At 40.2% G+C, this 20,721-nt stretch overlaps 1 long non-coding RNA gene across 1 annotated transcript in view; it reads left to right on the forward strand.

The window, feature by feature from the left end:
• LOC144340344 (uncharacterized) overlaps positions 1–15,841 on the forward strand; it is a 42,733-nt gene extending 26,892 nt beyond the window's left edge. Inside the window, exon 2 of the long non-coding RNA XR_013416361.1 lies at positions 14,742–15,841. This is a non-coding gene — a long non-coding RNA (uncharacterized LOC144340344). The remainder of the gene's footprint in view (positions 1–14,741) is intronic.
• The last annotated feature ends 4,880 nt before the right edge of the window (positions 15,842–20,721 follow it).

The raw sequence follows: 20,721 nt of genomic DNA on the forward strand, positions 1-20,721 counted from the left end.
ATTTTGAGACATTATTGGCTAAGCACAGTCTATTACAGTTAGGTTAAAGTATAAATAAGAGACATAAATGTTATATCAAGAAAACTAAAGGAAATAAGTTGAAAAACTATTAATACAACAAGAAATCTTAGAAATGTACCTTTTAATAACAAAATTAATAAGGGGACACACATACACACACAAAACTTGTGTTTTTTTCTAAGATGGGATAAGAGAGAATTTATCTTCCTTTAGGAAACAACTGAAAAACTGATGAAATATATGAAACATCTGTTTTTGAGACAATGGACATTAGTCAATGAGGGACAGTGAATCCTGAGACATGGAAAACAAATGATGTAAGTCCTGTGATTGCCCAAGCTTACTGCCTTTAGAGATTTTCCAGGCTGGGGAGCTGAGAAGGGAAACCAAGCAGAGCTCAGCTGACTCCCTGAGTTGAGGAGATTGTTTTGGAAATAGAGTTAATTTGGGAATAAAAGACAAATTTAAAAATCTATAATTAAAAATCTTCAGAGTCAAGGAAATTTACAGCATCCATAGAATTAAACTAACGTCCTAGTGAAAGGAGCAAAGACAAGAACAAATTCTTAGAAGTTTCAAATACGACAGAAGAAAAATAAAAGAGGGTTGGAAGGTAAAGTTAGAAAAAATCTTCTTGGATACAGAACAAAAAGACAAAAAATACCTTAAAAAGTAGAGAGAAAAGAAAATTGGAGGAGGGTCAATTTATTCCAGAAACAGAAAACAAAATACCAAGGGGAGAAGAGTATTAAAATGATACCAGTAAATATATCACAACAGAATAATAATCTGAGTTTCCTGATAATAAGAACCCATTGAGCACCAATACAATGAAAAAAAAAAAAAAAAGACTCATACCAATGTGCTTTATTGTGAAATTTCCATAAACTGGAATAGAGAGAAAAATTCTAAAAGCTTCTGGGAGGAAAAATAGATGATTCCCAGAAGAAAAATATTAAAAATGGCATTTGTCTTCTCAATATGAAAATGGGAAACAAGGCCGGATACAGTGGCTCACGCCTGTAATCCCAGCACCTTGGGAAGCCAAGGTGGGTGGATCACCTGAGGTCAGGAGTTTGAGACCAGCCTGGCCAAGGTGGTAAAACCCCATCTTTACTAAAAATACAAAAATTTGCCAGGCATGGTGGTGGGCACCTGTAATCCTAGCTACTTGGGAGACTGAGGCTGGAGACTGACTTGAACTCAGGAAGCAGAGGTTGCAGTGAGCCAAGATATCGTGCCATTGTGCTCCAGTATGGACAACAAGAGTGAAACTCCATGTCAAAAAAAAAAAAAAAAAATTGTAGCTGGGCACGGTGGCTCGCATATGTAATGCCAACACTTTTGGAGGCTGAGGTGGGCGGATCACCTGAGTTCTGGAGTTTGAGGTCAGCCTGGCCAAGATGGTGAAACCCCATCTCTAGTAAAAATATAAAATTAGCCAGGCATGGTGGAACATGCCTGTAATCCCAGCTACTCGGAAGACTGAGGCAGGGAAATCGCTTGAACCTGGGAGGTGGAGATTGCAGTGAGCCCAGATTGTGGCACTGCACTCCAGCCTGAGTGACAGAGCAAGACTCTGGAAAAAAAGAAAGAAAGAAAGAAAGAAAGAAAGAAAGAAAGAAAGAAAGAAAGAAAGAAAGAAAGAAAGAAAGAAAGAAAGAGAGAGAGAGAGAGAGAAAGAGAGAGAGAGAGAGAGAGAGAGGGAGGGAGGGAGGGAGGAAGGAAGGAAGGAGAGAGAGAAAGAAAGAGAAAAAGAAAGAAAGAAAGAAGGAAAGAAAGAAAGAGAAAAAGAAAGAAAGAAAGAAAGGAAGAAAGAAAAGAAAGAAAGAAGGAGACGGAAGGAAGGAAGGAAGGAAAGAAGGAAGGAAGGAAATGGGAAACAAGTCAAAGAAGAAACACAGTTACCATTCTAAGCTGAGTGTGGCATCACACACCTGTAACCCAAGCTACTTGGGAAGCTGAAATGAGAGGATCACTTGAGCCCAGCAGTTTGAGGTCAGCCTGGGCAACGTAGCAAGATTCTGTCTCTTAAAAATAAATAAATACAACAATTTTTTTAAAAAGTAAAGCAACACATTTACCATTTTAAAGACATCATTTGGAGGAGGGGGTTGGGAGTAAGGTTTGTTGAATTCTATACCTAGCCAAACTAACAAATCATGACTAAGAGTGGGATAAGGATATATTTTAAGACTGGCAATGTCTCTAAAATCTATTCCCTGTGAACTCTTTCTCAAAAGATATTGTAGGATGTGCATCTCAAAAATAAGGGGCTACACAAAGAAAGAGGAAAACATAAGACCAGAAATACAGAGATGGAAAGGAAAGTCCCAGGGCCACAGTAGTGCAAATAATTCTGAGTGGAAGAGGGGTAAGGAAGGCCCAGCTGAGATTCCTTCAGGAAAAGATAATTAAACTGATAGATTTTCTGAGGGAAATGATCACATGGAAATAGAGCTCACAGGGGTTTCACAATTCTTTTGGAGGGCTTGATAAGAATTATCATTGTTAAGATTATCTGCTTAAATACATTAGATAAGTCTTGCTCTAATTTTTTTCATTCTTTTAAGTACAGAATTAGTTTGCAACAATTATACTTCCCTATTGCTAAAGGAAACTTTTTAAATGGTAAAATTATGACTTACATAAAATATAAAATGAATACATGTCAAAGATTTTATTTAAGCTATCAGTTAATGAGGAACTAGTAAGATGTTATTATCATCAATTAATGAGGAAACTAGTAAAACAAAGGGGAATCCGTAAAACTGACATAAATAAGCAATAAGTGATCATGAAGTGAATTTCCTGATAAATGCAAAACTGGCCACTGTTACCAGGGAGAAATCAGTTGAATCTCTACTGAACACAGTTCTCTCAAATCTTTATGGGCAAGATTTATTTCCATTACTATCAGTTTTCTACAATTTTTAAAGTTGTAAAACGGCTCAGACAATGACAGTTGAATGCATTGATCTTAGAGAATCAGATGACTCTGAAAGGTGCACTAGACACTATGTAATATTCCACTGAAAGAATATTCCGTAACTTTTTTGCTCATTTCAGAGTTTTTCACACTTTTTCCTGACATACTGTTTAACTTTTAAATTCCATTTCTATTTAAAAGTATAATGGAGGAAAACATGTGTGTGCTGTTAACCAAATGAAAGGAATACATAGCTGTTTAATAACTGGGCAGAGCGGAGCTAGTAAATCTTTGAGAAGCTTATCTAAACTGCAGGTAGAGTTTTAAGAAGGTTGAGATAAACTTTAAGATTTCTTTTTTTCTTTTTTTGAGACAGTCTTACTCCGTCACCTAGGCTGGAGTGCAGTGGCACAATCTTGCCTCACTGCAACCTCCACCTCCTGGGTTCAAGTGACTTTTGTGCCTCAGCCTCCTGAGTAGCTGGGATTACAGGCACTTGCCACCACAGTCAGCTAATTTTTGTATTTTTAGTAGAGACAGGAAGAGACAAAATTAGTAGAGACAAAATTCCTACTTGGAAAGTGCTAACTTTAACAAGGGATAATGCCCTCCATTCAGGGTGCATATGACATACTTGTTTTCTATATTACTCCTAATAGTGGTTTTTCTTAAAGGACAGATCCTAGGAGATATTATATCCCCAAATATTCAGAGTGGACTTTTATACCTCCACTCTTTCCTTCTCCCAAAGACAGTTTATAGAAGCGATTTGTGGGGATGGATGCAGTAGCCCACTCCTGTAATCCCAGCACTTTGGGAGATCGAGGTAGGTGGATCACTTGAGCCCAGGAGTTTGAGACCAGCATAGGCAACATGTTGCCCAGGCTGGTCTCCACCTCCTAGGCTCAAGTGATCCACTCACCTCAGCCTCTTGAAGTGCTAGGATTGCAGAAGTGAGCCACCATGCCCAGCCTTCTTTAAGATTTCTAAGTCTTAATAGTGGCAATAAGCCTCATTGTAATTAATTGTTACTACATTTTCTAAATATATCAACTAGAACCCTGAAGGCAAACATTTTAGTTTGTATGGTTAAATAAAATTTATGAGAGGCCATTGTTCTGGACTGAGCTCCTACACTAGGCCCCAAGAGACCAGACTAGACCAGAACGGAGTCACTGGGGTTAAGCCAGTTTAAAACATCACCAACAAAAACCCAGGAGATTTACAACAGCCAATAGAAAAGCAGCCCAGTTGACCTGAGCCACCATGATTAGGAAGTCCCTTCTGTTTTAACCCATACAAGGAAATGACAAATCTGCTTCTTGTGCCTTGTCTCCACTTTCTTGAGGCGTTTCTGCCTATAAGGCCCAGCCTCTCTACTCTCCTCAGCAGAGTGTCTTTCTATTTCATGGCTGGGAGGTTTCCCACTGCATGGATAGCTAATAAAAGTCAATTCAGTATTTAAAACTCAATGTGTTGAAGTTTTGTTCTTTGACAGTGTTGACAGGTATCTTTTCCAGAGCAATTGAATAGTGATGGTAGTGGTAATATAGGGAGGGAAAAGACAGGTGCCGAAAACCTTAGGGGTTAGAAACTAGTTTTTAATTTACAAATCTTGTGTGTAAGACATAAAAGCTAAGTGCAAAAAAACACACAAAAACTCACAAAGCTGAATACCTATAAGGTAGTACCTAAGTAAAATTTGGCTTTTACTGTGAAATTTTCTTCTTCTATCACCTTCTTTCTTTTATATGGCCTTTCGGATGAAGACAAGAATGCAGAGTTGGTGGATAATCCTAACTGTATGGAGGAGATGCCCCTTAAAAGCATCAGCATTTTTGAGTAACAATGAGAAAAAATGAGGGAAAATTGTTGTAAGGCTTGGAGGAAGAGTTATTGTAATTCGCCCCTGATAAATCACCAAAGCTGATTGCAGTTATTAGAATATTGGGAGCAAAGAAAGGGGTTTTATCCCAGCTATGCAAAACTTATTTTACAAACAAAATTCCTACTTGGAAAGTGCTAACTTTAACAAGGGATAGTGCCCTCCATTCAGGGTGCATATGACATACTTGTTTTCTATATTACTCCTAATAGTGGTTTTTCTTAAAGGACAGATCCTAGGAGATATTATATCCCCAAATATTCAGAGTGGACTTTTATACCTCCACTCTTTCCTTCTCCCAAAGACAGTTTATAGAAACGATTTGTGGGGATGGATGCGGTGGCCCACTCCTGTAATCCCAGCACTTTGGGAGATCGAGGTAGGTGGATCACTTGAGACCAGGAGTTTGAGACCAGCATAGGCAACATAGCAAGACCTTGTCTCTATTAAAAAAAGAAAGAAAGAAAGAAAAAGAAGTGATTTGTGGTTCAAGCTAACCAAAAATGTATGGTGAATGTTCTTTCTTTTTCAAGCTTACTGAGTACAATGGGGAGCAGGATGAAAAGATCTGGAGGTCAGAGGAAGGGACTGAACTTGTGTGAAGATCTCACTATGTGTCAGGCCCATTGCTGTGTAACTTATCCTTTGCTATCCTTTGAAATAAGGGTTTTTATCCCAGTTTTACAAATGAGGACACCAAGACACTACGCTGCACCCAACACAAGACAGCTGGTTATCTGACTCCAAGACTGTACACTGTCTTTCTGTTAGACAGAATTGCATTGCTAAAAGTATGGCTGTTGGGCTGTTCAAGTTGGTTCCCATCTTTGAATTCCCCTTAGGAGCTCTCTTTCTTGTTCCATGGGTTTTTTTCCCTGTGTTTTGTGCCCTCCCCTCAGCTAGCCTCTTTCTGAGCCCCTCCTTGGCCCCACGTCCACCTTCCTTTTTTGCATTGTCTGTGCTGTTCGCAGTAATATACTCAAGCCCCTCTCTTGGGGTAGCTGTGAACCTCCTTGAAGGTCTTCTCTCCCCTTTGACTTCTGGCACTTAGAACACCTTCCGCTTTTCATTTGGGATTTATATTCTGCCTTCTGTTGAGTGTTTCCTTCCATGCAGTTCAGGTCTTACTTAGATCCCGAAGGAGATGTAAGACCCTGAGGAAAGGGATGGTGCCTTAAGGCTCTTTGAAAGTCTCCACTTCAAGTATAAGACCTTGCAGAGTGGGTGCTCGCAAACACTGTTAAATACATGACTACAACTTTTCCCATGTTATTCTCTCCACCATTGAAATGGAAATAATGGGCCAGGGGCAGTGGCTCACACCTGTAATCCCAGCACTTTGGGAGGCCAAAGTGGGTGGATCACCTGAGGTCAGGAGTGCGAGACTAGCCTGGCCAACATGGTCAAACCTCATCTCTATTAAAAATACAAAAATTAGCTGGGCGTGGTGGCGTGCCCCTGTAATTCCAGCTACTAGGAAGGCTGAAGTGGGAGAATTGCTTGAACCTAGGAGGTGGAGGCTGCTGTTACTGAGATCACGCCACTGCACTCCAGCCTGGGAGACAGAGCAAGACCCCATCTCAAAAATAAATAAACCGATAAATAATAAATACATAAATAAAATGGATTATAAAAAAACACCTCCTTGTTTTCAGAATTCCTACAAAAGAGATAACTTCTGGTAAATAAAAATTTTCCAAGATATGAATGAGTCATCAAGGTTTAATTTGTTTCAACATTCATTCCCAAGAACAGTTTATTTGCTTTTCCACAGGAAAATCTGCATTTTCCTTTTGGAAATAGGTGGGGATTTCGGGGCAGTCTGAAGAGGAAGCTATTTTATTTGGAGATCTGTGCATTCCCCCCATGAGGGAGGCTGACAAGGACCATGGAACTCAACCATTGTGCGCAGTAGGATCACCACACAAAAGGAGCCACACTTTCTATGCTGTTCTTCCCCTTCACTCTCTTCCTTGAGATTTCTCAGTACCACTCTGTTCTTTTTACCTACACTCCTTGCTTCTCTCTATTTCTGCAAAGTGAGGTCTTATGGAGCTGACCTGGTTTCAGCATCCTTGCTACGCCTTTCTAGAATGTTCCCAGAAGAGAAGAGTCACAACCAATCTTGCCTTTTCTTCTACATGCCTCCAGTGACGTCTGGCTGGGCTCAGTCACCTCCTGGGTATTTTCCCACAACAGAAATCCTCGCGGTAACTCTGTAAAACCCAGCTCAGCTCCTATAACCGAGATGATCCACTTTTTAAACTTTAATTACGTTCTCATCATTTCCAATAAATTTCTTTCTGAAATACTACTTCCAAGACACGTAGCTTCCTATCATTAAGATTTTTTTTCATCTATTTGGTTCCAGGAATTGAATTTACTCAGAGGCATCATTGCCCAACTTCATGTCTGAAAGATTTGAGACAAAGCTTTTCAATCTGAAATGACAGGCTGGAAAACCAAGTGCCAGTTTTCCACACAAAAAATCAGAGATCCATGCAACAACTTCTTTGGCTCTGGCAGAATGGGAAAACTAGTGATTGAACACTTCTCTGGGCTCAGCCCCCTCGCCCACCAATTTGTAAATTAGGCTGAGTTATTTGCATTTTTACAGTCTCAAACCGTTTGTAGAAACATGCCATTTTGCGTTTTTATACCCAAATAATAACGTTGCAAGAATTTGGCAGTTAAATGACATCTAGCTCTCTGATTTAAAGAGGGGGAAGGAAAGCCATTAGTCTCATATCCATCCTTAGGGGGGGAAATACATCTTTAATAAATTATAGGAGAGAATAGTTCCATTTACAAAGCATTCAAGTTTTCTTTTTTTCTGACATGTCGTGCTTAATACCAATTATCTATTTTTCCCTTCTTTTTGTGCTGTCCTCAGAATTCTTCCTGAGAAGTTAACTTTAATCTTCTGCTTTGTTTCAAAGCCTGTATTAGATTAACCTCTCTTTTTCTTTTTTTTTGGGAATGACTAATTAGCAAGCAGAAATTTAATTTAAAAATTTAACTTCTCTGCACAGTAGATTTCTCAAGACCCTCAGACCCTGTAGGCCATATGAGTGGATTCTCCTGTAAAGCCTTTATTTCATGTTGTGTTGTGGTCTCCAGGAAGACAAAATGCGCTTTGGACCACATCAACTTGAATAACATACTGGGTGCCATAAATCGACTCTTCTGTCCCTTCAGGATGAGATTTCAGTGATTTTGAAGTCCAGAGTCTTGGAAAGAGAAGAAGAAATGTTCGTAGCCTGGTGGACAAAGGAATTTTGATAGAAAACACTGTAGATAATTATAGAATTCAGGACTAGAAAGCCCAGATATATACTGGAACTTCTTCGTTTAAAGATTAAGACAATGAGATGCAAACCTAATTGTAGTCGAAGCCCGAAGGTTTATACAGGTCTGATTCGATTTCCCTGTTAGTACTCTCTCGAATGCACTGTCCTCTGGATATAGGCACAGGAATGTATGATCCAGTTTCATTAGCCTGGTCTAAATTTCAATTAATTGCTCCTTCTTACAAACGGTAACCCCAAGTATTCCTCAATACCACAGTTCATTCCTTTCTGATTTCCATTTTCTTCTTTTATCTTCCTTTCCCTCCCATCTTTTATTTTCTTTTGCTCTGATTGTTTTTACTTAGTAAAAGCGCCAACATTTTTTGCTTCCTGGGGAATGGGCACTTCTCTCAATTGTGGTCCCCAGCTCTGGTCTTTTCTGTCTCTTCTCAGGATCTACGCACATCTCTATCTCAAGCTCTCATCTCTCTCAGTCACTAGCCCAAAAGAACAAGGCTCCCTAACTCTCACTACTAACAGATGCCAGTAAAAGATGGTTCCCTTTATTCTATATGAATTTACATAGAATATGTTTGTTTTACATATGAACTGATGTCAAAAAGCAAGCTGGTTCTGTCTAAGAAAGCAAAGGCCTGAATAAGAGCAAGGTAATTGATTTAAAGATGGGGATGATCATGATGATGCCATTGATAATTATAATACCTTGCATTTCTGTTGTTCTTTCCAGCATGCAAAGCTCTTTTCAATTTCATCATCTCATCCCACCATCACAACCCTGGGAGATCATTTAGGTTCATATTAGTTTTGCCATTTTATATGAAAGCCAAGTCTTGGGTAAGTAAACTGATGTGTCTCAGGACCTCACTTCAGGAAAGATAAAATCAGTGTTCAAACCCATGTTTTAGGACTCTGAGCCCCAGAATGTTCTGCTTCTCTGGAATGCAGTCTGATGTGATTGTGAATCAAAAGGATACCTCACTGCCTGGTAGTATAAGGTAATTATATTATCACAAAGGTTTTGGGTAAACATATGGAGAAAACAAATGTTGACAGGCCGATAAAACGGGAATAGCTCACTAAAAGGAGATTGTGTAATCTGTCCTTCATGAAGGATTTATCTGAAACAACAGGTTTCTAGTATTCCCTACAGCATTCCAAACCCTGTTTCCAGAAGACAATTTGGCAATAGGTATCAAAAACATTAAAGATATGACTAATGGTAACCTCAGACAAATGATTCAGCATCTCCAAAGTCAGTTTCCTCATCTGTAAATAGTAGGGTTTGGGGGAGGATTAAATAATGTTTTGTAAAGTACCTGGCACAGAGAGTGTATTTGATAAATATTGTCAATGTTTTAAGAGTAATGATGACAATATTTTCACTTGTAAGAGGAAATAAGCACAAAGATTTTGTGATAAAGACATTCTTTGCTGTGTTTTTACAAGTAGTAGTGAAAAGTTGGAAACAACCTGATTCCAGCAATAGAGAATTGGTAGAATAGGGTCTGCTGGTATATCTAGCAGCCTAGATTATTATTAGGCAGTCGTTTCAAAGGACACAAAATATGTTGTTATGTGGCAAGATGATCATGATTTATTGTATTTTAAAAAACAAGTGTAGAATGTTAAATACAGTGTGCTTTTTTGGTATGCATAGATATGGATAAAAATCTGGATGGGTTTACATCACTATCTTAACAAGAATTGATCCTGGAGAGAGAATTATGAATGCCTTTTACTTTCTTATTTTTGCTTCTCTGTGTTTAAATTTTTTCAACAATAAACATGTACTTCATTTAAAATAAAATTATATTTAGTTTTAAATTTCAGGCTTTCTTACTTCCCCTTCTCTCCCTCAGTTGATCTGATCTGTGCTGCAGGGCACTAGAAACAGACAGCATTCACTAAAAGCCAATTAACAAGTATTAATACTTTTTGAGTATCTACTATTGCCCAGGCACTATTCTAATCAGATGGATAAAACTGCCCTCAGAGAACTTAACTTTAGTGGAGGATAGACCCAAAATAAACACACGAAGAAGGGAGAGTAGACCCCACATCCAGAAAAGATGAACATTTCTATTCCTCCTAGCAACGCTTGCTTCCCACTCCTACAAGCACCCTGCAGTCTGAGATCCAACGTCATTTCTTTGGATAAAGGCCACTTATCTTGTAAAGTGAACAGTCTGCTTAAGTGTAACATGCTGTGTCAATACTGGTAATTTATACCTTGGTGTGAGTCATTTCCCGAGAGTAGATTATCTGACCGTGGAGGGAAAAGGGCTGGGAGTGAAAGTACCCTGAAGAAAAGACAGGGGAGGGGAGTGGAGAAGGAATCTGGTTTCAAAGCTTCCCAATTTTAGAAAAGTAGAGGATGTGAAAGTGGGGTGGGGTGGGGTGGAGTCTTGATGTGCAGCTGACACAAGCAGGGAAGGAATGTGCAAGTGGGGTCAAACTTCATACATTTCTCTAGGTTTTTAGGAACTGATCTTGGTTCTAGCAGCTTCTCTATAGATCCGAACACAAATGTCACTTCCTCTCCTCTTTCCTTTTCATTTTCTCTTCCTCTGACTTCCTGTTTTATTGTTCACCAACAAATCCACCTTTTTTTTTTTTTTTTTTTTTTTTGAGATGGAGTCTCGCTCTGTCGCCCAGGCTGGAGTGCAGTGGTACAGTCTTGGCTCACTGCAACCTCCCGCTCCTGGATTCAAGTGATTCTCCTGCCTCAGCCTCCTAAGTAGCTGGGACTACAGGCACCCGTTACCATGCTCGGCTAATTTTTGTTTTTATCATAGAGACTAGGTTTGGACACATTGGCCAGGCTGGTGTCGAACCTCAGGTGATCCGCCTGCCTCAGCCTCCCGAAGTGTTGGGATTGCAGGTGTGAGCCACTGTGCCTAGCCAAATCCACCTTTTACATGTTGTTGTTGCTTTTAATTTTTTTTTTTTTTAAATTTTTGAGATGGAGTCTCGCTTTGTCACCCAGGCTGGAGTGCAGTGGTGCCATCTCAGCTCACTGCAACCTCTGCCTCCTAGGTTCAAGTGATTCTCCTGCCTCAGTCACCTGAGTAGGTAGGACTACAGTCATGCGCCACCATGCTGGGGCAATTTTTGTATTTTCAGTAGAAGATGGGATTTCACCATGTTGGCCAGGCTGGTCTCGAACTCCTGATCTCAAGTGATCCATCTGCCTCAGCTTCGCAAAGTGCTGAGATTGCAGGCATGAGCCACCACGTCCAGTCAAAGTGTAGTTTTAGTGTTATCTGTGCAATAAGGCTTGATCCTTCCACATTCTACTTCTTTCCTCAACCCTAGTTGGGCAGAACTTCTGACACCACTTTATCAGATAACAATACTCCAAGTTAATCCTATGCAACAATTACTTTCTACATTGAGTTGTAGTTATAAAAGTAAACAGTGTCTCGCTTACAGGAGAAGATGATCGTTAAGGGTAGGGCCTACGCTTATGAATCCTTGTATGGTTCAATAACAACGTTAAGGAAACACCAAACTAAAGTCATTATCCTCATGATGGCACAGTCTGTGGTACATATTAACACGTTTAATAAGTATTTGTTGGATGAATTGAATGAATGAACGGATGAACCCAAAATTTGCTTCTTACAGGTGCCACTCGGCCATCCATGCTGGAATTTGACTCAATAGCAAGTTGCCAGGGAAACAGCCAGATTAGATCCCGCGACATTGCTTTGTTCCATTCTCACTCTCACTTCTAGACCACATCACCTGGAAGGAGACAAAACCCTGGATCTGGAAGAATTTGGGATGCTGGGCAGTATTTAACCAGATGGTGAAAGAGAGGGGCTAGCTGCCAGTCTGACTGTCTCGGTGGAGCCAATACTGCAGTAATCATATGATAGTCTTGTGTATATCAAAAGAATATTTGATTTCCTGAGGGCAGTGGAGAGTATGAGAAAGAAAAATATGCCTGGATGGAGACATTTAAAATACTAGCTAGGTGTTTAACAGCTGCGTTGAATTTAATATGTTTCAGTTGCATGCCTGCTAGGACTCTCTTCCCTCCAACCAGACTCAATTGTCTTTTAAGGCGCTTGAGCTCTAGCAAGGAGAGAGGTTTGAACCTCTGGCATCTATATTTATAGACTGTTGGAGACATGAGAGCAATCACAATAATTCCTGCAGTGAATTTCCTCCCCTCCTGTAACCTAAATAAATTTCACCCAGCAGTGTGGGTACTCTAATCCCTTCCTCACGCTTGCCATATCTGACACCCTTTATTGTTTCCCTAGCAACTGCACAGCATGCGGAGACTATAAACGGAGCAACAATAAACAAAATGAATTACAACAAAGGTGTCTAGCTCGCAGAATTAGCACAGTGGAGGGTGGAGGGGTTTGATCTCACATAGACTTTTCTAGTATTTCTCCTTTTCTCCTCTCTAAAGCCCTTTGGCTGGGTTAGTTCTCATAGTGCTATAGAGCTAGCATTGATAACTCCCAGTTTTTGGAAAGCTAGCTCAAAAAGAGATCAGAGAGTTAAGAGTGACTTTTCCTAAGGCCAGGCGCAATGGCTCATGCCTGTAAACCTAGCACTTTAGGAGGCCGAGGCAGTGGCTCACTTGAGGTCAAAGACCAGCCTGGCCAACATGGTAAAACTCTTTCTCTACTAAAAATACAAAACAAATTAGCCTGTGCTCACCTGTGATCCCAGTGACTGGAAGGCTGAGGCACAAGAATCTCTTGAGCCCAGGAGGTGGAGGTTGCAGTGAATTGACATCGCGACACTGCACTCCAGCCTGGGTGATAGAGTGAGACTCTCTCCCCACCAAAAGAGAGTGACTTTTCCTAAATCATGAGGCTTGACCGTAATTATTTTTTCAGATATTTTGCATTTAATTCTGTTATTGCTATTTATTTCCAGTATTCCAGTGGTACCACCAACACCGGACAACACTCAGAGAAGGTGGTGTTTATTACATTTTAAAAGGTCTAGTCTTAATACATGTTAGAGTTGAGGCATCTGGTCCTGCTTTGTATAATTTCCTCGTTCTATTCCACATGATGAGCTTTGTTCTTTGTTGGGATCTTTTGTTGTTGTTGTTTAGTTCCTTATCAAGAGTGACTAAAATATAGCAACACATACCTATGGGGATATGATGTAATCATTTTCCTTCGTCATCCAACATTTATTGTGTTCCAGGCACTGATCTAGGCCTTTGGAATACCGAAAAACAGATGAAAATCGTGCATACCTCTTAGTTGGGAGAAGAACAGTAAATACTAACTACAGTAAATTACACAGTATACTAGAAGGTCACTCTACTTTATTTAAGAAAATAAAGTGGAGTTAAGGGGGAGGGAGAGCGGGACACATTTTAAATTTAAAATTGGGTTTGCAGGGTGTGCCACACTGAAAAGGTGACATTTGACCAAAGGGTTGAAGGAAGTGAGGGACAGGGTAATCTGGGTCTTTGTGGAAGGGTTTTTAGACAGACGGGCCCAGCTGTGGCAAAGGCTCATGGTTGGTGGCAGCGTGCCTGGTGTGTTTGTGGTGGAGTGTGAGCAGGAGAGCTCAGGCTCTGGCATGGAACGCATGGCAGAAGGAGTAGGAGATGCAGCTGAGGGACAGCAATGGGGTAGGCTTGTCAGGTAAAAAGAGGACTTCGACTTTGAGGCAAATGAGACTGTTCAGAGGATGTAGGCAGGGAAGGGACATGCAGTTTTTGTTTTTAAAAAATCTTAAAGAGAACAGGAAGAACATTTAGGAGGCTACCATAATAAACTAGGCTAGAGATGGTGAGGCTCCGACCTGGTGGTGGCCCTGGATTGGGGGAGTGTTCAGATTCTGTGTGTATTTTGAAAGTATTGCTAAAGGATTTCCTGATGAATTAGACGTGGAGTAAAGAAAAAAAGAATCTCAATATGATACATATGTATGTTTGCTTGGTTATAATGAAGCATGTAGATAGAATACATATGAAACCATTAATAACAGTTACCCGGAGGTCAGGGAAGGATAGAAGGGGAGGAGACTTGGCCTTATAGCTAAGTGTACATTTCCATATTGTTTGGCCTGTTGCAAATCACACTGTTGTTTTTGTGGTTTTAAAGCTCAACCCAACAACTTATTTGTAAAAAGACTATCCCTGATGCTCATGTGACTTAACCTTCTCACCTGTGTTTACATCTTGGTGGGGGCACTCAGTAATTTGTCCCTGGCCCATTCCCCAGTCCTGAAAGCAGAGCTTTGGCTGTCCGGGCTGGGTTTTTCCACCATCTGCCAAGTGCTTGGCACTGTAGAGAATAATATGTACCTTTGACCCCACATATATTAAATACAAATAAAGAGGAAAAAAATCCTCTCTGAACACTTTTGCTGTCTGTGGTGGCACTGAGGGCTATAGAGAAACGCCTCAAGCAATTTTGCCAGCCGAACGCCTGTGGCTACACGCAGTTGCTTCTTAATACCTAGCATCATCAATACAGAACAAAAAATGAGGCATGATCTTCCCCAGTCTCTAAGCTATGAGATGGAGACTGAGATGGGCTTGCTGACATTTCCTCTCCCTTGAAATTTCTTTCTTACATTTTCTTTTCTCTCTCTTTCTTTTCAGCTATTGCAGGTCTGACGAAGCAGACATGAGACGCACAGAGGACAGCTGCTGCTTTGCCCTGTGACCAAGGTCCTCCCCAATCATTCCTGCTCTGCTTACAGAATTATTATCATGGTGAAAGGAAGGAGTGCTTTCCAAAGTGTGAAGAGTTATGTAGCGATTGTTTATCCCTTCCATGTGGGCTGGGGGGAGTCAGGGAGAGTCAATTTGCTATCCACATTCAGCATAAAAATAGCTCCAGTGTGCTAAAAATATTTGTCATCCACACAGAGAAATCTGCAAGTCCTCACCACGGAGCCTTGAAAAGGAGGTCACAGAAATATCTGGAGCAAAGGACTTCCTCTCACTTGTCTCACCCAATAGCAATCTTAGAATAATGGTTTCTCGCTCCTGGGCCAAGATCTGGGTTTTTGCATTTTTGCATCAGATTTTGTTCCGTGTTCCGCTTACTCTGCTTAAATGCATGTGCAAATGAGGCACTCAGCATCACTCCCCATGAACCGAAGATTCTTCTGGGCACGTTGGCACATCATCATACCCAGAGGGACAGTTAGCACTCCCCTTGTCAGGTGTTGCTTATTCGTCATCAGATTTGCCAGAGCCTCCCAGGTGGCATTCCCACCCAATGCTGCCGTTCTGCACGGAGGTCCTGTTTGGTACTCTACGACTCTTGACCTTTTACTCTTCTAGTAGTAGTTTAGTTTGTGATGAGTTAAACACTTCCCTTTTAATAATTGTAAATGACTTCTATTTATATTTGCTTTCGTGAAAGATGTTTTAGTTGCCAAGGCAAGCCTTTTGTAAGTCCTCAGCACTGTGTGTCTTGAGTTTACAAAGCACACTGGTAAGAGAGAACTTAGGCCTGGAGCAATGCGCTCCTTTACCTTTTCTCTTTTTTTCCTTTCAATGTGTACAAATTCAGTTGTTGCCAATTCCCTAAAAATAATTTTCCTGGAACTTCTCTTATTTGCGACAAAACTCTTAATTTCTTCTTTCAGCTCCGTATTTGATTTTTTTTTCACTGTTTACTTTTACATTTTTATTTATTTTTCCCATTGATTGTACATATTAAAAGAAACCAAAGCTGGTTCCTGCTCCCATCTATTCTAACTGAGGGTGTATTACTCTGCTACTAAAAGAAAATGACACTATATTCCTAAAGAGTATGCTGGCTCTGAGAACTTGGGTGTCTTCTCACACTGTCTTAGTTACACTTGGAACTGTAACTCTCAGGCAAAATTGAGTTTGACTCTAATGCTTACTCACTAAATAATCTATTTGTTATTGAGTTTCAAACTACACAGGCTTCTGATTCCCCCGATTTAACTTCATTATTGTTATTTTTCTTTTTTGAGACAGAGTATTGCTCTCTCACCCAAGCAGGAGTGCAGTGGCACAATTTGGGTTCACTGCAACCTCTACCTCTCAGGTTCAAGACATTCTCCTGCCTTAGCCTGCTGAGTAGCTGGGACTACAGGAGTGCACCACCATGACTGGCTAAATTTTTTGTATTGTTTTAGTATAGACAGGGTTTCACTAAGTTAGCCAAGCTGGTCTTGAACTCCGGCCTCAGGTGATCCGCCCTCCTCGGCCTCACGAAGTGCTGGGATTGCAGGCGTGAGCCACAGTGCCCGGCCTTCATTATGTTTTTTATCTCAGCTCTGTACTTAATCGTTTTAGTACCACAGTTAGTAAAATAACTATTCAGTTATTCAGTGGGATGTGAAGTTTGGGCTGCTATAGCAAAATTCCTTAGACTGTTTAATTTATAAACAATAGAAATTCATTGTTTACTGCTGGGTGTGGTGGCTCATGCCTGCAATCCCAGCACGTTGGGAGGCTGAGGCAAGCGGATCACCTGAGGTTGGGAGTTTGAGACCAGCCTGGCCAACATGGTAAAACCCCATCTCTACTAAAAATACCAAAATTAGTAGGTGTAGTAGTGCATGTCTGTAATCCCAGCTACTCGGTAGGCTGAGGCATGAGAATTTCTTGAACCCAGGAGGTGGAGGTTGTAGTGAGCCAAGATTGTGCCATTGCACTCCAGCTTAAGTAACAGAGTGAGACTCTGTTTAAAAAAAAAAAAAGAAAGAAAGAAAGAAAGAAAAAGAAAGAAAGAAAAAAGAAATGCGTTGCTCACAGTTTGGAGGCTGGGAAGTCCAAGATCAAAGTGCCAGCAGACTCATTGTCTGCTGAGGTCCCGTTCTTCATAGATGGCTATGGTATGTCTTCACATGGCTGAAAGGAAAGGCATCTCTCTGGGACTTTTTTATAGGGTATGAGTCCCATTCTTGAGGATGGAGCCCTCATGACCTAATCATGCACCAAAGGCCCCACCTTCTAATCTGATGATTAGGTTTCAACATATGAATTGGGGTGGAGGTCAGGGAACAAACAATCAGACCATAGCAGGAGATAGTTGTGAATTGTAAAATGTGTTTGTATCTTCAGAGCAGAAGGTCTCCTAAGGTGAAAGTGTTACCATGGTTGTTATAATTAATAATAACTGACACCTCAGCAACGTGAACATATGTGGACTCTTTTAACTTCTGCTTATAATGTTTTTGGCATAGGTTTTCTGTGCACCAACTAAATGCATACTCTGGTGGAAAGACCCCTGAAGGATCTAACTTGAGTTTTGGCCTTGTATGAAGTCAGTCAAATGACTTGGACGTGTATGAAGTCAGCCAAATCAATTGATCTTGTTTTGAAGCCTGTAGAATCCATAATCCAGAAAAAAATAACGATAATTTTACCAGAAAAGGGTTTTCATTTTTTGAGAGAAGATGGGGAAGACTGATCCATATAATTTCCATGATATCAGGTGATTGTCAACTCTTTACTCTCCTTTCTGCAATGTTGATAAGGATAATATTAAGGAATTATAAATTAATTTATTTATAATTGTTTCTGAAAAAAACAAAGAAAGGGAATTAAATACACAGGATTATTTCCCCAATTTTAGAGACCATTGGGGTCTAAAATAAAAATATTAAAAGTCTGTCTTATCTAAAACTTTCATAAATTTCTAGTAAATCAAAGTCGTAAATATAGTGGTTAAAAGCATAGGTTCTAAAGCCAGAGTGTCTGGGTTCCAAGGTTGGCTGTGCCACATGGGTGACCTTGGAGAGTTGTTTAACATCTATTTTCTCATCTGTAAAATGGGAATGATAGCAATAAGCAACTCACAAGGCATTTGAGAAGATTTAATAATGTTCATTGTTTCTTGAGCATGTCCTGCTTACTGAACACTTTCTCTTTCTAAACACTTAATTTTCACAACAACTTCAGGAGTGTTATTGGTATAAATAAGTGAAGCCATGCATGTAAGGCCCTTAAAACTGGGCCTGGCTATTCTAAGATTCAATCAAGGCTACTTAGTATTTTGCGTCCATAAAGAGGGGGCAAAGTGAAGTCAGTATGCCTTGGAGTGAAATAAAGAATTTAACCGGGGCAGCGGGGAGTGACGGGGGAGAAGGATATTTCAATGTAAGCCAACATCCATGATCTTACTTTTGAAAGTATTTCATCTGAATTGGTCATCAAGCTTCTGCTAAATGAAATCAGCTGGAGAGCTGTAACTTAAGATTATAATTGAAGGGAGAATTAAAACATAGAGACCTCACAGAATGCTATGCATACTGGCTTTTACTTTCCTTCTTTCTAAATGCACCTTAAGAGTATATTGGATTAAAATGGTGAAAAAGCAGTGACCCAGGAGTTTGTGACCAGTGTGAGCAGGCTGGATAAAATTCAAAGAGATGAAGGGGGCTTAAAAAACGCTAGGGCAGACTTCCAGTTTCTGGTCCAGCACGTAAGGAGCTTGGAAGTCACCACTCTGTCTTAACAAGTAAAATGCTGAACAGACTGAAAAATCAATAACAGAAGCGAGGTCACAGGGCAAACTGCTGTCCCCCAGTTGGAGAGACAGACAGGCAAATACAGAGAATCACAGCTTACTAGAGCAGAAACCCAGGAGCAGAGGCTTCCATGGGAATCAGTGCTGGGGTAGAAAGACAAAACTGTGATGGACCAAAGCTGGAGGCTCAACGTGGACAACCTGATGAGTTAGAAACTTCAGGGGGATCCAGCCAAGTGGGGAGACACTTGTCTCAGTTTTACCTCTAGTAATGTAACCAGATTCTCACAGCGAGTAAGAAAAATTGCCTCATGCTTCTGGCAGGGGGAGGGGAAAAATAGCCATTTGGAAAGATGCCACAGCATTTTGTTCTTCTTAGCAAGGCCTGTCCTCAGGGAAACTATTAAACCAGAGCCTCACTTGCTAGGATTTTACCAGAGCCTAACTGATCTGGGAGAAGGGAACTACCTACCTCTAGCCTACTCTAGCCACCCTGTCCCACCTAGGAGTGGGGAAAACTGACAAGCATTTGTAAAGTTCATCGTCTAGAGGCACAGTCTTGTTAAAAGACTATGACCTAATTATAAGACTATAGAATGTTTCTCCTTCCTCCACAGCTTACCACCACATTACTAATGGCCCATTTGCACCAGTTCTTTTTTCCCAGTACCTCATGACTAACTATCAAAAATTTACAAGGTATACGGAAAGGCAAACAACACAGTTTGAAAAGACAGCAAGCATCAGAACGAGACTTAGATACACCAGGGGTGTTGAAATTATCAGACTGAAAATTTAAAGTGACTATGATTAAATTGTCAGGAACCTAACAACTAAAGTAGATAGCATGCAAAAATGGTTGGGCAATGCAAGCAGAGAGATGGAAATCCTGAGAAAAAATTTAAAAGAAATGCTAGAGATCAAAACACCATAACAGAAACAAAGATTGCTTTTGATAGGCTTATTAGTAGACTGAATGAGGCTGAGAAAGAATCTCTCAACTTGAGGATTTTTTCAATAGAAACTTCCGAAACTGAAAAGCAAAGAAAAATACTGGGAAAAAAAAAAAAACAAAAAACCACCAAAACCCCAGAACACAATACCCAACAACTGTGAGACAACTAAAAAGGTATTCCATGCAAAATGGGAACACCAGAAGAAGAAAGAGAGAAAGAAACAGAATAAATAGTGGAAGCAATAATAACTGAGAATTGGCCTGGCTCACACCTATAATCCCAGCACTTGAGGTCAGGAGTTCAAGACCAGCCTGGCCAACATGGCGAAACCCCATCTCTACTGAAAGTACAAAAAAATTAATCAGGAGTGGTGGTGCACACCTGTAATCCCAGCTACTCGGGAGGCTGAGACATGAGAATTGCTTGAACCCAAGAGGTAGAGGTTGCAGTGAGCTGAGATCACACCACTGCACTGCAGCCTGGGCAACAGAGCAAAACTCCATCTCAAAAAAAAAAAAAAACAAAAACCTGAGAATTTCCCCCAGATTAATGTCAGACACTAAGCTCAACCTGATAAAAGATATGTATGGAAACCCTACAGCTAACATCATATTCAATTATAAGAAACTAGAAGATTTCCCAACAAGATCAAGAACTAGGCAAGGATGTACCTTTTCACCACTCCTTTTCAAAGTCATACTGAAAGTTCTAGCTAATGCAATAGGATAACAAAGGAAACAAAAGGTATACTGATGAGGATAAAATAAATAAAGCTATCTTTGTTCACAGATGATATGATTGTCTGTGTAGAGAATATGAAAAAAAATCAACCAAAGAAAAACAAATATCCTTCCTGGAACTGATAAGCAATTATAGCAAGGTTGCAAGATACAAGGTTAATATAAAAAATTAATTGCTTTCCCTTATACCAGCAATGAACAAGTAGAATTTGAAATAAAAAAATATAATACCATACTGTTTACATTAGCACCCTCAAAATGAAATACTTAGGTGTAAATTATATAAAATATGTAAAAAATATGTATGAAAAGAACTACAAACTGCTTTAAAAAATTAAAGAAGAGGCCAGGCACGGTGGCTCACGCCTATAATCCCAGCACTTTGGGAGGCCGAGGCGGGCAGATCACGAGGTCAGGAGATCGAG

Source organism: Macaca mulatta, chromosome 4 (genome assembly GCF_049350105.2).
Source record: "Macaca mulatta isolate MMU2019108-1 chromosome 4, T2T-MMU8v2.0, whole genome shotgun sequence".
NCBI lineage: Eukaryota > Metazoa > Chordata > Mammalia > Primates > Cercopithecidae > Macaca > Macaca mulatta.